The 17,042-nt window shown below is 47.1% G+C and overlaps 1 protein-coding gene across 1 annotated transcript in view; it reads right to left on the bottom strand.

Moving 5' to 3' along the window:
* The window catches only part of LOC139762562 (uncharacterized), a 70,618-nt gene extending 58,668 nt beyond the window's left edge, over positions 1–11,950 (bottom strand). Inside the window, 1 exon segment of the mRNA XM_071687592.1 lies at positions 11,786–11,950. The gene's annotated coding sequence lies outside the window, so the exon portion shown is untranslated.
* Between the last annotated feature and the right edge of the window lie 5,092 nt (positions 11,951–17,042).

Raw genomic sequence — 17,042 nt, 5'->3', positions numbered from 1 at the left:
CTCTCTCTCTCTCTCTCTCTCTCTCTCTCTCTCGTGTTTTACTTTTGCATAGTTGTCCAAATTCCCAGGAGGGAGGCGACGTGTGCGGTAAACGGCGCGCTAAGTGGGTATATTTTGGCAGTGGACCCGCCCTTTGCTGACCCGGCCAGCGGCAGTCTCACCGCTATAACATGTGTGTGTGTGTGTGTGTGTGTGTGTGTGTGTGTGTGTGTGTGTGTGTGTGTTCAGTGATTGGTGGTATGTCGCGTCCATGTCCACCTCCGCTGAAAACTTCGTTTGCTGGTCCCACGTGCGTGTGGTCGTCGCCTGTTCTGACGAGGGTGTGGCTCAGGTGGTCCTGGGTATTCTAAAACTCCGACAGAATCTTGAGGCATACGGCAGGGCGTGGGCTGGGTCGGTGGTACTGGTGTCGTTGGATATATTGGCCGCGGTAGGTGGGCGTGAAGACCACCGCGAGAGACAAAATCGGTAATCGCGTGTGGCACGTCATGTGTCAGGATACAGTCCCGCCAACGTCTCCACGTGTCCTACTCTCGTAAATAGCGGCTGGGGAAAGAGGGAGGCGCGCGCGGGGGTGAGAGGGGGGCAGGGGCGACCTGTGCCTGCGTGCTTAAGGTATTAGCAGCTTGTTAGGTAACGCTGGGGAATGTCGGGAGTGTGTGGGGGGAGAAGACATGTCTCCCCTAGCAACGGTGTGACCTCTATACCAGGGTCACCTCTCACGCCACACTCACCACCTCTACAAATTTAGTCCCGAGGGGTGTGGAGGAGGGAGGAAGATGTGGTTGCATCACAGAACATACTTCCCAACCGTGGACGTGGAGACTTACTCCCTCTGCACCTCCCTCCGCCAACATCACCATCGCCACCTGTCTACTGGCAAAGCTGGATCCACCATGTTAGTCCAGATCAACCCCGGCTGCCCAGTAATTACGCAAGCCGTAGAAACATTGTTTTTTTCTTTCTCTACAACTTCCTGTACGATGCCACACCTCCAGGGGGGTCTGTCTGTGGGTGTATTGGTTACTACACTAGGTAGCGCGTGGCGATCTCTCCCGCCACTCGTTACAGTGGGTTGTGCCCGGTGGCAACACGTATATGGTGTATGAAGGAACGATGCCTTCAACGTTGTGCAGTAATTGTGATCAGATCAGTGGCAACAGGGGTGAAAGATTGCAGAGGCCGGAGTTGTACGTCCCAGATGTACACATGGTACAAGACTTAAGAGCTCCTGCGAGCCTGGAGCTGTAGAAGGAGGGTCTGAAGTGCTAGCATCTCCTCCCACGGCCCTCTCCTCCTGCTGTACAGGGACTGAGGAATCTGAGGAGGCCTTACCCATACTGGGGTGGGACTTGGATGTTGTTGCTGGCGGTAGCGGTGGCGTGACGGAATTGGGCTCCTGACCTGCTCTACCAGAGGACGCTGGTGGTATGACGGTACGATGTTCCTGACTTGCACCGCCTGAGGACCCTAGGCATGACGGTACCATAATCCTGACCTGCACCACCTGAGGACGCTTGCGTCAGACCAACCAGCAGTCGGGCCTTCTGCCTCCCTCTTGTGTTGACCACCTTTGCTCGTATCTCGGCTCGGTTATCCTCCGGTATTAATATTGTCATTATTGGAGCCGACCACTCGGAAAGCCTCTCATTAGTATAAGGAAAACATAACACTGGCAACCTGGTCGAAGAAATACTAAACAAGTCTACCACCGACCATATTCGCTAATGCATTACGTATTTCACGTCACAGGTAAGAAAAGAAGGTGTTGAGTGACTAAGGCTTTTTCATAGGTTGATAAAGACACAGGTGATCGAAGTCTTTCCTATGAAGATTAGGCCACCATCAGATATGCATCCGTTGCTTCTGCACAATGACCTGATGAGAAGTCACCGAGCGTAGCATGGAAACGTCCTCTTCGTCAGGAGGGTCACTTTTGTTCCCGTTCCCAGTTCAACCGACTTTTGTAAATGATGAGTATCTACGTAGTCCCAGGTTGGATAGACACATTGTATAAACTCTTCTTAGGGCGCAGCTCGTCTTCGGTTTTCTATAAGTTCTTTTAAAGGATCGTGGTATGTGATCACATGCACTGAGGTGTACCACGAAGCTTTTCCCTTGTTACACAGGGAGTCTTGTATGTTAACTCGTGTTCCTAGGGGTCATTATGGCCCTCTCCAGGGCCAGAGGTGAGGGGCCACGCCCCTGAGATCACCTGTGGCCCTTTCCTGGGCTTCCATGCCAAATAGGGAGATTCTTCTCAACTGTTCGTCCGAAACATAAGGCGTCTTGTGCTGATGGTTACTGCTGAGCGGAGCCTCTTGCAATGGGAAAGGCAATTTTGTTCACTCCCTCGTCAGATTTTTGTCCACTTGACTCTCTCTCTCTCTCTCTCTCTCTCTCTCTCTCTCTCTCTCTCTCTCTCTCTCTCTCTCTCTCTCTCTCTCTCTCTCTCTCTCTCTCTCTCTCTATCTATCTATCTATCTATCTATCTATCTATCTACCTATATCTATCTATCTATCTATCTCTTCTCACACACACACACACACAAACCGCACCCCGACGTGTGTCTGTCTGCTCTGGGCACGAATGTCGGTCGTGCTGGCGTAAAACATAATGTTCAGATTATATGTATAAGTCATGCATGTTACGTGCCACAGTGTGTGTGGTGCTGTACTACAGTTACGGGAGGTGTGTGTGTGTGTGTGTGTGGGTGAGGCGACCGAGTTGCCCAGTCACAACATTGGAATGAAATACGATTTAAGTTAATTCATTGTTATTATAATTATCATCATCATCATTATTATTATCATCATAATTGCTATGCAGCTTCAAGGCTGCGTTACCTCCAGTAGCAGGGTAATGATGGACCCCCTTTAGAGACGACGATATAGCCTAAACGAAGGCGACTTTTCACTCGCGGTGTAACCGCTGATAGGCGGAGTCCGGAAGCGCCCATTTATCATAATTATCATAACTAAATGATACCATAATCTTTCATATCTGAATTATAACTTATGAGAAGTGGGAGAAACAACACCAGATGATACAGCAGGAAGCTGGAGATGTCTCTGTGAGAGGCGGGGTTGGTGAGGGCTGTGGAGTTTGGGAGGGGGTAGGCGGACGTTGCTGGGCGCGCGCCAACATCCCAGCTCACGCCATATCTGGCGCACACACAACGCCGTCTCCCTCCCCCCAGACTCATCACCACCATAATTATCATCGGATTAGTGTCGAGGATATTGTATAGGGGTTATGGTGCTCAGAGCTGGTAGCGGCCGCTTGCGGCGTGCTGCGACGGGCGATGAAGGCTTGCACCGTATGAAACTTCCTGTATGAATATTGGAAGCGACTGAAAGAACTTAAGCTATTTGCAAATATTCCTCATCTCTCAGCGAGTTTTAAAGTCTTCGTCTAAGATTGTTATAAGTCTAATGCCAAACCCGTATTGACTACTGGCAAACCTTAAGACTTGTATCAGCCAATGACTGATTTTCATTTTGCTTAATACCCGCAGAGCCTCTGTGGATTGGTTGACGATTGGAATATAGAACATGCAGCACTTCTCTTGGTTGTCGGTCAATACCGACGTCATTTTCACGATGGCCTCAATACATGCGTCGCCTGACGGAGGAAAGAACATATACGTACATATGACGATGAAATATTTCTCAATAGAATAGCATTGGGTTCGCACGAAAGCCTCCACCAGCAACGGCGAAAACAACATCTTGTTATCAAAACATTTTACCGTGTTATTCCGGGTTGCCTTCCCGAGCGAGCAGTGTAGCCGCTGTCTACACGGGACGCCCTTGAAAGCTGAACACAAGGAGACCAGCGTCAGGAGATACACAGGAGACGTGGGAGACGTTAGTCACTCCTGCTCTTTATACATAATTGACTTCAGCAATGTGGTGGAGAGAACCTTGCGATTCTTGGCGCTTTAGGGAAATTGACACCGACCGATCTGTTTTGAAGACCAAATATCATACATTTTCTGAACGTGATTGTAACCTGACCTGCCCAGCCCTCAGGATCACTTAGACTCCAGTGGAAATTATAGGGAAAAAAGTCAAGAGTATTACTATAGTCGGTGACCTCCCTCCTGTTGCCGTTGTGATGCTCACGTTGTTGGAGACAGTATTACGAATTTTCATGTGATCTGTGACACAGGTTGACCTATGTGAACAGGGCAGCACTGCCCTTGGATATGCTGCCCTGACTTTTGACCTAACTCTTAGAAGGTCAGAAGTCAATTCTTCATACCCTAGAGGTTGTACAGCCTGCATGCTTAAAGACAGCACCGTCGTGCTCAAGGATCGCACCGTCGTGCTCAAGGTTTGCACCGTTGTGCTCAAGGATCGTACCGTCGTGCTCAAGGATCGTACCGTCGTGCTCAAGGATCGTAGCGACGGGGTCGTGAACAGCGGAACACCGCCATGGTTCAACATCTGTACTGTTAGAACACGTGTTCATCCGACCACGGTCGAATTACATGCGTAAACAGAGGCGTCAGGTGTGTGAGTCATGTCCGGTGTGCTGGTGGTGGTGTCGCCACATCTGGCTACCGTGCCAGGTGTCGACAGCTTGGGAACGTTCTCTGCATGACAGGAGCAGCACACCCGCTGATCATGATGGAACCCCCAGGCACTCTTGTCCAAGTTGGAATTAATAGAAGGGCGTCTCGAACCGTAATATGTGTTCGATGGGGTAGGAATATTTCAATGTTATATCTTCTATTTTTCTTTGGAACTGTTTGATATTTCTCATACTATTTGTTCCATGAAGACTTTAATCATTGATTTAATCATAGATTTATGTTATGTGACATTACGACTTCTAGTTCACTTGATCTAGTACATGACCACATCTGATTTCTTTAGATTCAGTTTTCTGGCGTCTGTTTTATTCAAATCCTTTGCGTAATGCCTCTCGTTTGTCTTCGTGTTATTTATATCATAGTTCTCTCTGGTGTCTATAAGGTTTATTATCGTAAACGAGTTTGTTTTTTGCTGTTACGTCGAGCGCTCTGTAAAAAAGCATTGTGTCTCAGAGGATAAAGAGGACTCTTCACACTTGTTTGTTTCGTGTGTGGTAGGGTGTTCGTAGAGTGAGTGTGGATGTTGCGGTGGGTTGCCGAGGTTTGTGGCGTGCATAGCAACGGTGGCGGAGGTGGCCGGCCCTGGCCGCTCCCGTGCCAGGGTATTTGTGGCCCGCCGGCGCCCTCTACCCTCCGGCCGACCCAGGTCGCACCGTCACCCGCTACCAACCATCCCTACTCACTAATATTGGTCACCCTCCTTGCGGTAACGCACGCCCTATGCCACATGCGGTAACTCACGCCCTCTGCCACGTGTGGTAACTTACGCCCTCTGCCAGCCGCAGTAACGCACGCCCTCTACCACGTGCGATATCTCGCCCTCTGCCACGTGTTGTGGTAACTCACGTCCTATGCCACGTGTAGTAACTCACACCCACTGCCGCGCGTGGTAGCTCACGCCTAGTCCCAAATTAAACGACGCTCTGCATTGGAGAGGTTTAATTGCTCCAGCTCGGATATTGCCCACTGTGTCTCGTATGGCAATCCATTAAGTCCACATATTTTTGTAATTATGGTTGATGTACAGCAGTCGGGGTCATTATACCCCCACAGAGGAGAGAGGTGTTTTTAAGGAGGCGCGGGACAGATAGCGGTCTTAGTCGTGGTGTGGACCATAGAACTGTTACTGTCAGGCATCAGCCTGTGCGCCACACTGCTCAGCTGGTACTGTCAAGCAACAGGATCATCAGGAGCAGGTGGGCGGCAGGGCGGCGGGTCGGCACGCCTGCCAACACCCGCCGCCCACCGTCTGCTGCCACTGCTACTGTCTCTACCTTTCACCGCCACCTCCGTTGGGTAATACGCCGCTCCTTGATCCTCCGTTGGGTAAGACCCCGCCCCTCATCCTCCGTTGGGTGGGCCCCCCCTCCAATCCGGGCTTCTCTTCCTCCTGTGGGTAAGGCCCCGCTCCTGGTCGTCCTTTAAGCACGGTTCTGCTCCTGTTGCTTGCCGATGTTTGGTGCTAGCCACAGCTGCCACGGAGACTTCCTCGCAGACACAGCCTCTCAGACCAGGACATTTAAGTAGGCAGTCACCAGGAAGGTGAAGGACACCCCATTTCCCCATAGAGCAGTTGAGACCACCACTTTCTTTTAAATGGCACTGAAGATATGGTTTGACCTCAGTCTATCATACCTTGGGTCTTGACCTTCGCAGTTCGCATCAAAGTCCGATCATAAACGTGTTCCAGCCTCATGCCAGTGTCCTGTATTGATAATTACGTTCCAGTGAACAGTGTTAGCGACACAAACCTCAGAGGTGTGTTCCAGCTGTCGTAATCAACTGCTGCTGCTTTTTGCACGTCCATCATATCTACCTGGGGGAGGAGGTAGATGGTGGTGCAGCTGTTATAACCCAAGCATAAGATCCTGCCTGCTCTACAGACCTTAAGAGGTAGGACCCCGTTCAACAACAATCATTATGTAGCAGTTTACCTCCAGGCTGACATTTGCAGACACCAGAATGATCATTGTTACCGGAGGATGCTGTTGCGACGGTCGTAAACAAGTTACAGTTCCTCAGACGAAGTCTTGTTAGCGTGGGACGAACCGCTCGATGCCTCTCCCTTACCCTGGCTTTGGCCTTCACTTTCGTCAGTTCTCGTATCATTTTGCGGTGCTCCGTTCAAATTTGATAGCATTGATTTCGATCGTCGACTTGGTCGTAACTTAAACATCCAGTTGCCTATATTCAAAATCATGGACGTGATTTGTAGTTAGTTTTAACCTTCCCTTTTTCGGTTGTGCACTGGAAGCCCTGATGGCTATTGTCTTGCACTCGAAGCACTGACGGCCACGGGAGAGGTCTTCGCTACACACACCCACACCCACACACATAGCCCGTCCGCGTGCGTCACGTTCTCCCGTGGTGACCACCTCCAGCCTACACTGCCGCAAGATTGTTATGCCTCAGACAGTGTGAGAGGTGCAAGAGCAGAGTGATGGGAGGGGACAGATTAGGCCAGCATGTGGGAGCAGCTGCCTCTTTCCACACCCTCGGCCAAGAATTTCTGTGCTGACGGTGTTTGTGTGTTTGCCATCCAGGATTTTATGCCTCGTGCAAGAGAGCTTTCAAATCTACCCTCGTTGTGTCCTCGTCTCTAGTGATAGCTCGTATTTTTGTTGCGCTAGGCGTTCGTTCCATAGTGTATATAATCTGCATGGTTAACGAAGTTCATATCACATTTGATGTTTGCGCTGAACACGTTTATGCTTCCATTTTCCGTTCATTTTTATCCAGCAAAGGTTTGTTTTTAACATTTTCATCCTTCAGATATTTATTTTTCATATAGAATGGCTAGATTCTTTTTTCTTTTTTTTCTTTTTTTTTTTGTCTCTGATTTTCCCCTTCATGATATTGGTCCTTAATGTATTCATAACGTATGTGGCACCTTGATTTTTTTTTATGCATTCGTATAGTGGCAGGTGTGAAGTATTATATGGCATGTGGTTTAAGGAGAGACCCAGTCTTGTGCTGCGGCCCAGACACGTGGTTTAGCCCTGCCTTGTGCTGTGGTCAAGAGCTCTACGCTGCGAGGAATGATGATTATACAACGTTGCACGTGGGTGCTTCACTAACAGTCCAGCAGAGGGTACACTCGTAGCTCTCGGGTATTGTAATCCCATGTACTACACGACTCGACCAGACGTTACTGGACTCAACCTGCTTGTGGTTACGCCGTGAGTGAAGAGTCACCTTGGGCGAAGTCGTGTCATCAAAGTACAGTCTCCTTTGGGGGACTTCTCGCTCCAGTGGAGTTCATCCTTTCTCTGCTGCGTATTGTAGGGCAGCCTTGAAGCTGCATGATACCCCAGGAGAAGGGCTCCTGGGTTTACATGATAATATAATAGTAATAATGTAATAAGAATAATAATTATGATTGTATTCCAACATGCCACTCTGGCTGGCCACATGAGAGTATCACAACAGGAACAGACTAAACACAACTTCCCCGGTTATATATTGTGTGTCTACAAACTTTGCTATAGCGATCCTCCAGAATTATCAGCATCTTCACAGAAGCACGAGTTGTACAGCGGAAGGAGTGGGGTTTACCCAGTCCCATATGCCTGTAAATGGTGGCCTAGGGATATCCATTGGCTTATATTGCCATAAAGATAAATGCATATTGGTTATTTGAGGGAGGGAGCGAAGGGTACTGAGAAGCAGTACTGTCTGTAGTACCATTCATGTATTGATCATTCTTTACGGACCCGTAAACAGACGAGTTTTTTTTTTCTAAATTATTACTTTTTTTTTTCCAGGTGACGGTATCGCACAGTGGTGTCCCGTACTGATGAAAGGTCAGTCCCCAACTTTTGTACTTTATAAACTTGTTGTTTAGTAGTGTGTAATTTGATTGGCATTATTATCTTGTTTGTAATGAGCGGGACTCGTTCCGCAAGGGACGCACCACAAGAGGAGGAGGAGGATCGTGAAGAGCAGGAAGTAAGTATGATTTGTAGCCTAGTCCCCGTGCATGTCTTGAACCACCACCCCCCGTTGCACAGCGTTGAATCCATGCCAGCAGTGAACGCGTCCGCTGCTCGCATTTACGAGCTATCGCTTGTATTTCCCGTTGCCTTAACCTCCGGTGTAGGTCTGAACTTCGTATATTTCGTTTGCATTTCGGTCGTTTATGGATATATATATGGCGTGCGTCTGTTGGGCGAAGGGTCACTGCCTAATCTCTGCGCTTCGTGTTTGGACAGTAGTTTATATGTTACCTCGCTCAGATTTACCTCCAGCTGTAGACTGAACACACACACACACACACACACACACACACACACACACACACACACACACACACACACACACTCCGAGCTGCAGTGGACAGCGACCGACCTACAAATCTAACAGGCCCGGGTCCGAGTTAGAGGTTCATCGAGATATCCCGGTCGTTCCCCATCTCAGTGTACAACGGGATTTCAGACTCATGCAATCCCAGGATCCCGGGATTTCGTTTAGTAATATAAATATATATATATATATATATATATATATATATATATATATATATATATATATATATATTATATACGGTGTGGCTGGCGATGGTAAGATCCGTGGGAAGCATAGTAAGGCATGACCGTTGTATGGTTACGTAAGCGAATTCGTTGGTACAAAACATGATGGACATGTAATGTAAGACAACCCTAAGTTAACTTGCTTATTTGTAGGATATATGAAGGTAACCCTCAGGTGATACTGGGTATGGGCAAGGAATGTAAGGAGATACTAGCTTGGATATCGACGGGAAATGTAAGAAAGTAAAGTAACTTAACTATGGGAAGAAACTATGTTTTCTTATTCTATCTTCCCCAACGCCGAGCTTAGTCTCTCATTTGACCTGTGCGTCAGTAATGAACGTCAGGAGAGCCCCTGGCTTGGCTGTGGGCAGGGAATGTACGAGAAACCCCCTCAGTTGGCACGGCTGTCGGGGCAAGGAAGGTAAGGCAGAATACCCACAAGGCTGCAGCTCTTTCCTTGAGAGACATACCAGAGGTCGAATGCTTAAACGTCAGGTTATGCAAAGCGAGTCAGTAGATATAAATGAAATAAGCGGAACCTTATCGATGGGGCAGGGGAGGTGATGCTCCATGCCAGGTATTGGTTGGTGCAGCTGATTCCTTTATGCTGAAGGAGCGAACATTTTCGAATCTCCAGTGTAAGTGTGTATTGAATTAGGTGCCCTCTGAGGGATCCTCGAATCTCCACTGCAAGTATAGATTAAACAAGGTGCCCTATATACGAGGAGGAGGAGGGTGGTGGGGGGTTGAGATCATTGGTGATTCGAAAGACTTCTGTGAAAAAAAAGAAAACAACTTGATTCCTCTGACGTCATGATGGCCCAACTTGGAATTCGCTTCGTCCGTTCAGAAACGGGTATCTTTCACGTGAATCTCAACAACTCGGTCTTAGAATAAAGAATATTGTTTCAGGTACCAGGGTGCTCGTATGAGGCAGATTACATACAGTCTTGTTTCAGGTACCAGGGTGCTCGTATGAGGCAGATTACATACAGTCTTGTTATGGCGTTGTGGAAATGGTATTCTCACCGGTGTTTCTGACCCAGCCCGTAGCCATTATGTGGTCGCGCTTCATCGTGATACATTTGACTCTCTCAACATGAGGTTCGTCCATGCCAGGCATCAATTGTGGTTAGCCAGGTTCAAGAGGAGCGTCCGTGCCAAGCATCACGGTAGCTAGCCAGATTATTGTCAACTGAGGATATATCTTATTTAAGTTCGGTGCTTTCAGCGTGTGTGTCCTGGGACGGGGTCAGCCCCGAGGACTCTACCATGTATTGGGGTCTTGTCTTGACGAGAGGGCATTCTGGGCCAGGCCCTGCCTTCGGTCATGCCCTTCTGCTCGCGAAAGAAATTTCTTCATATGACATCAACTTCGAACTGTAGAATCTCAGGGTGTAGGTCTGGTATGAGCCAAGGGCTTCCCTCTGGTTCAGATATGGTTCTTCGTGAGAACCAAATGGTTCCCTCGGCTTATCATTGTACGCACGACGGTAATTATGATCACTAATCTAATTCCTATTCCTTACTGAACGTTGTGTTAAACACCTTGGAGTTAGGCCGTATGAGAGAGAGAGAGAGAGAGAGAGAGAGAGAGAGAGAGAGAGAGAGAGAGAGAGAGAGAGAGAGAGGCTTCGTCTCAACAGAAATACGCGACTTTTTCAAAAGCATAATTCACAATGGATGGCATAAGGAAATGTAGACTTCCTGTGAAAATAGTATTAAAGTATGTGCCCTTGGAAAGGGCTGGGGGTCATATGCAGTCGCTGGCACTGGATGGGAACAGTGTTGATTGCTGATGATTTTGGTCACATATTTATTGTGTGATCGCCGACATAGGAAAAAAGAAAACGGTCTTGATTATGGGAAGGAAAAATATAGGCAGGACTTCCTGGTCCTTAAGAAATGAAAAAGTGTTAGTGAGGGTGTTTGGAGAGGGATGATGGTCGAGGAATTTTCAGTGCCATCTGGTAAGGGAATATGGAAACTCTCCTAATTACTACACCAACTGATGCACCAGTTTTTTGAAAATTGTTTGAATTTAAAACCTGGATCTTTTGTTCTTATCTACTTATTTTTTGTTTTTACGTCATCACCCCGACCTCAGTAGCTAAACTACTTACAAATATGACAGCATAAGGAGATGCAGATAAGAAAATGATAAATTGGTTCTGGCGAAAACTATGAGATAAATATGTTTCCTTTTTTATATGTTTGTGAGTAATAGGGTGGATGAGGGAGTGCAGTGGAAGATGGAATGGCAGACTTGGCAATGGTTGTCACCATCTCTTGGGGTCTGTGTGTCTGTACCGGTGGACATTATGTGTCTGTACTGTTGGACATTGTGTGGTTGTACCATTGGATATTGTGTTCCTGTACCAGTGGACATTTTGTGTCTTTACCAATGGACATTGTGTGCTTGGACCAGTGGACATTGTGTGTCTTTACCAATGGACATTGTGTGCTTGGACCAGTGGACATTGTGTGCTTGTACTAGTGGACACTGCTAACATCTCAAGTGGATGTACACATCCAGGGTGACCACCAACTTGCTGTACCGGACTTGTCCTAGGGTAAGACACGCACACCTTCCTGACGACAGATAAAAGCTCAGACATCCAAGGCGTAGAGCACCCAGGGGATGACACTGACCTGCTGACGTGGCAACTGCTGGCTAAGATGCGGCAGTCGTGGAGAAGGAGGAAGCTACGATGATGCCCCTCGCTCCGCACACAATCACACACCCGCCACTACTGTAAGTGGCCCGCTCCTAGCGCCTGCCCGCCTACCCCAGGCACCTTCCACCTTTTCTTGGCACCGGTGCCGGCACTACCCTGCCAGCACCATTACGTCACCAGGCCCGCTGGGACTCACCACCGGTGGTATGGCGAGCCTTGGTGGCTCCCTGCGCTCACCTCCGCCGACGCCGCCACACCTGCCTCTCCTCACCGACCCTTACTTTGCGTTTTACCCGCACGGCAAGCCGTCACTCACTGTTCGATCCTCCATATAGGTTCGATCCGACCCCATTAAAACTCATATTCTGAGGCTCTTAGATCCCCATCACCGTGCGGGAAGACCCGTACTTTCAGGGGGCAAGCATGCCGCTCACGCGTTACACAAAAGTCATTGAACAATCCCCTCAGGTTTTACCCGCCTTGTTATCTACTCCCATTATCTAAGCAGCGACTGCAGTAAATGCAAGTCCCATGAGTTGGACTGATATTTAGCTCATTGCGTAATAACTTGACATAACCGAATGAAATCAGTGAATGATTTTAGCGGGTATGTGGTAAACTCCATTCTCCCAGGCGGCAGCATGTTGTATAACAAGCGATATTGTAATTTTTCCCCCCGCGTCACTGTGCTGGAAACTTCGTTTTTTTTTTATTTTCCTTTACGTAACTCTCGGCGTCGAAAATATGTGGCACTGGGTCGGAGCCGTATGTGTGAGGGGACCAACGATCTACGCTGGGCAGCCAGCCTGAAGTCCTCAGTGACCTGATGTTGGTCGTCCTCAACCTAGCCAGCCAGTGTCCAGGACCCTGGCCACCATCATAGACACACGTTTTGCGTCTTGTCCGTAAAATAAGAGGAAAGATCTTTCATGATGTGTATATTTACGTCTTGTAGACTGTTACCGAGTGACCTACCCATATTTATGAATCTCATTTATGTAATTATGACTAAATGGTTTTATGTAAGAGCCGAACATCGTTATTGATTTTCATATATATATATATATATATATATATATATATATATATATATATATATATATATATATATATATATATATATATTTCTTTTTCTTTCAAACTATTCGCCATTTCCCGCATTAGCGAGGTAGCGTTAAGAACAGAGGACTGGGCCTTGAGGGAATACCCTCACCTGGCCCAATTCTCTGTTCCTTCTTTTGGAAAAAAAAAAAAAAAAAAAAAAAAAAAAATTTACGAAGTCAGTAGAGTTATAAGTAAATATCATACATTTATATGTTTATGTTATTATCATTATTATCATTATTATTGTTATTAAGGAGATCGAAACTCTTCGCTGTTTCATCTTCAAAATATCGAAGCTTCATACAAAATGAAACGTTTCGTCCGTTGTGACCTTCGATAGTTTCGTGGTTCATGTCATCCCTTGGGCAGTAGTGTCAGTTTTATAGATCTCCGGGAGTCTGGCCGAGTCGGACTGAGTTTAAGGACAACGTAAAGTGAATCGTGAGTTTTGGTGGTCCTTAGTAACCAAACCAAATCCAATGTAACCTACGGCTGTAAACTAATCTAATGTAACCTACGAATGCAACCTGATCTAATGTAACCTACGGATGTAACCTGATCTAATGTAACCTACGGCTGTAACCTGGTCCAGTGTAACCTACGGATGTAACCTAATTTAATGTAACCTACGGCTGTAACCTAATGTAACCTACGGCTGTAACCTGACCCATTGTAACCTACGAGTCTAACCTAATCTAATGTTACCTTCAGATATAATCTAATCTAATGTAACCTACAGAGGTCATTCGAGTTAATTCCATCAGAAATAAGTAAATGTATATATATAATTGCTCGACCAGACTTTAGTGACTTCCAAAATGACGCGGACAAGAGAGGTCTTGGCTCTATGGCTCTATTACCATTTGCTGGGGGGAGGGAGGGGGAGATGTCACCGGACAGTTCAGGTGGGTGCTCTCTCTCTCTCTCTCTCTCTCTCTCTCTCTCTCTCTCTCTCTCTCTCTCTCTCTCTCTCTCTCTCTCTCTCTCTCTCTCTCGAGGAATCTGGACCCCATTGGAATCTGATTCCCATACGTAATGCACTTTTCACGTGTTCCTGTCCCGCACTATCTATAGCAGCAGGGCGTCGTAACCTCCTTACGGTGCTCGTCACGGCACCGTGTCAACGTAGCACGCCACGAAGTTACGTGCGCACGTGTTATGAGGATGCGAATCACTTGGGGGTGTCGGGAGGGGGGGGGGCGGCCGGGGGGGGGGGGTTGTGCTGGGGTATGGTGGGGTTGGTTGGTTAGATTTGTGAGGGGGGGGAGGGGCCCATCCTCTGTCCTTTTAGTCATGTGCGTTGACCTCTCCACCACCACCACCGCCGCCACCACCCAGACACACTTACCTCACACACACACACACACACACACACACACACACACACACACACACACACCATCTAGCAGGAAATGAGCTGCAGGAATCCGTGTGTTAGAGACACTTGGGAGCCAACATCGTCCCTAACCTGTCTTTAAAGTTCCACCTTTTGGAGAACATTCAAGGAGACCAACTGTCTGCAGGCAGATATTAGAATTGCATATATAAGTTCACCAATAAAGAAATATTAATAAAAAAAAAAACCACCGTTCACGTCCTGCATTAGGTCAAAACAGGAACGTGCTTCTTAAATTTGGTCTCCGCAGCTAGGGAAGCACAAAATGCTAAAGGAGAAGGTCTAAAAGAGGGCTACCAAGATGATACCAGAATCAAGAGAAAGCCTCAGATATATCCCCCACCATAGAACTCTTGAGAGAAGAGTGAGGCGTGACCTGATCACAACCTTTAAACCAGATTGATGATACAAAAGCGGTGAAGAGTTTCTGGAAGGATGTGGGGCATTAAGCAACCAAAGGACATAACGTGAAATATCGCAAGGAACTTGTTAGAAAAGATGTGAAGAAGTGTTTTTATGGTATAACAGTGGTGGATGAGTGGAATAAAATGACCGAAGAAATAGTAAATGCAGACAGAATACGGTAGTTTAAAAAGTTGTGTGGTAACAGAGAAGGATTACGAGATGGAGCCCCACGAGTGTAAAACTCCCTCGCCGTACAGTGCAAATAGGTGATCACATTCCTAAACTGTACAGGAAAATATTTGCCATAAGAGAGGGGCCCATACCTTCGTATGCTTGCTGAAGCTAAAATGATGGGAAAAGTTCGAAATGCTTGACAGGGACGTACACAAGCTGCAGCAGATTTAAACTTAGAAGATGTAAAGCCTTCGTGATGGGAAAGGGTTGGTAGAGAGTACATCACTGAGGTAAAAATCTGACATGGAAGTCATCCCTGCCTCTTTTACTAACCCCCAAGTCTCTCTCTCTCTCTCTCTCTCTCTCTCTCTCTCTCTCTCTCTCTCTCTCTCTCTCTCTCTCTCTCTCTCTCTCTCTCTCTCTCTCTCACCTAAAGTGTCACCTCTCTTTCCCTCCTACACTCACCCCCATCATAATCCCTCTACTGTACTCTCACCTTCAACTTCTCAGAGCCCCTCCTCCGCTATCATTTGTTTACATGGTTTCACCTGGGATTTAAGCAGTGGTTTTCCACTACACGTTCACAGGTTCGAGCCCTTATGAAAACGACACCCTCACGGACTGGGAAGTTCCTGTACACACCGCCCCGTGACCCTGGCGTAAATTTGCGTCCGAGTTCGTCCAGGGAGGGAAGCCACAGGTCTCGACCGGCGTTGGTGTTGGTAACCTGCTGATGCCGTGGTAGCGAGAGGGTTGCGGCTCCTCCTTCACCCCTAGCTTCATGCACCATCATGACATGCCTGCCGTATCACCCATCATTCCAATTTCTTAAGCAAACATTTTCGTGCTTTTCAACATTACTGTCAACATTATGCGAGACTCAAGTCTCATGTTTCGTCATGAATAATTCAAGCTTTCGTGTCTCTAATGACTATCTTGCCTTGCCCAAGATTCACCAAAATTCATATATTTTTGTCTAGTTTCCGGAGGTATCAGCACCCTCTTGACACCCCTGTATTCTGGCACACCAAAATCGGAGCCACCTTGGTTTAGTTATGTTTACGTTATGTTTGCTGTGCATAGTTAGTTAACTAGATAATATGTTTATCACAGTATTCCGTCAGCGGTGTAATACTGTGTTATTTAGCAATGCATGTCTGCATTCTGCATCTAGGATGGAAATATATGCACCTGTATACATACGAGTATATATATATATATATATATATATATATATATATATATATATATATATATATATATATATATATATATATGGGCCGTTTGGATAAAAAAAAAAATTATCTACACCTCAAACCTTGGAAACTCTATACTGTTTCATGTCTCTCCCAGCAACTGTTACCTAGCAATTTACAGACATGTCTTTTCACTTCCTCCAAAGTTCGTAAGTACTTTTCCTCTCTCTCTCTCTCTCTCTCTCTCTCTCTCTCTCTCTCTCTCTCTCTCTCTCTCTCTCTCTCTCTCTCTCTCTCCTTTTTCGAACCTCTTTAGATTTCAGCTAAGGCCCGGCCTTGATACGAACTTTCATCCGTGACTGCGAGCCTCCACTGTAGTTGTTGACAAAACTCGGTACAGTCTCGTTGAAGAATTTTTGATCCCAAAGGAGTCCATCATTTCTCTGATACTGGAAGCAGTGCAGCCTTGGAGCCTGCAAGAGCCCTTGGAAAAGGGATCCTGAACTTACACCAGGACTCTTTCAAGAGAGATCTCTGGTCGTGGGGTAAATTTAGGTGGATAGATAGATAACATCGTCGGCGATATTAGTTTTATTATTCCATTGGTACAGCCTTTTCCAAAACATTGCTGTGACTCACGCAAACACTTCGCCTAGCATTCCTAAAGTTGGCTGAACATTGTTGTAACTCCAGCAAACACTTCGCTTGGCGCTCCTGACGTTGGCTTAGTTTACCTAATGGACCTAATGGAAGACACTTGTGAATGTGAGCCCTCTGGCTGGTTCAGTGTTTTTCCCCCGGCGAGGGATAAGTGCACGTATCACCGTCTACCGCATTCTAAGACGGAAACGTGGGCTATCTTGGCAAAGGCCGTGTCTCGCACATTTGGGCTGGCAAAGGGTCGGTCGTAATGATGTAACCCTGAGGACCTTACACAAACATTTCACGCTTCGAGA

This window comes from Panulirus ornatus, chromosome 43, assembly GCF_036320965.1.
Source record: "Panulirus ornatus isolate Po-2019 chromosome 43, ASM3632096v1, whole genome shotgun sequence".
In the NCBI taxonomy this organism is placed as follows: Eukaryota; Metazoa; Arthropoda; class Malacostraca; order Decapoda; family Palinuridae; genus Panulirus; species Panulirus ornatus.
This window is presented reverse-complemented; position numbering and strand designations above follow the sequence as displayed.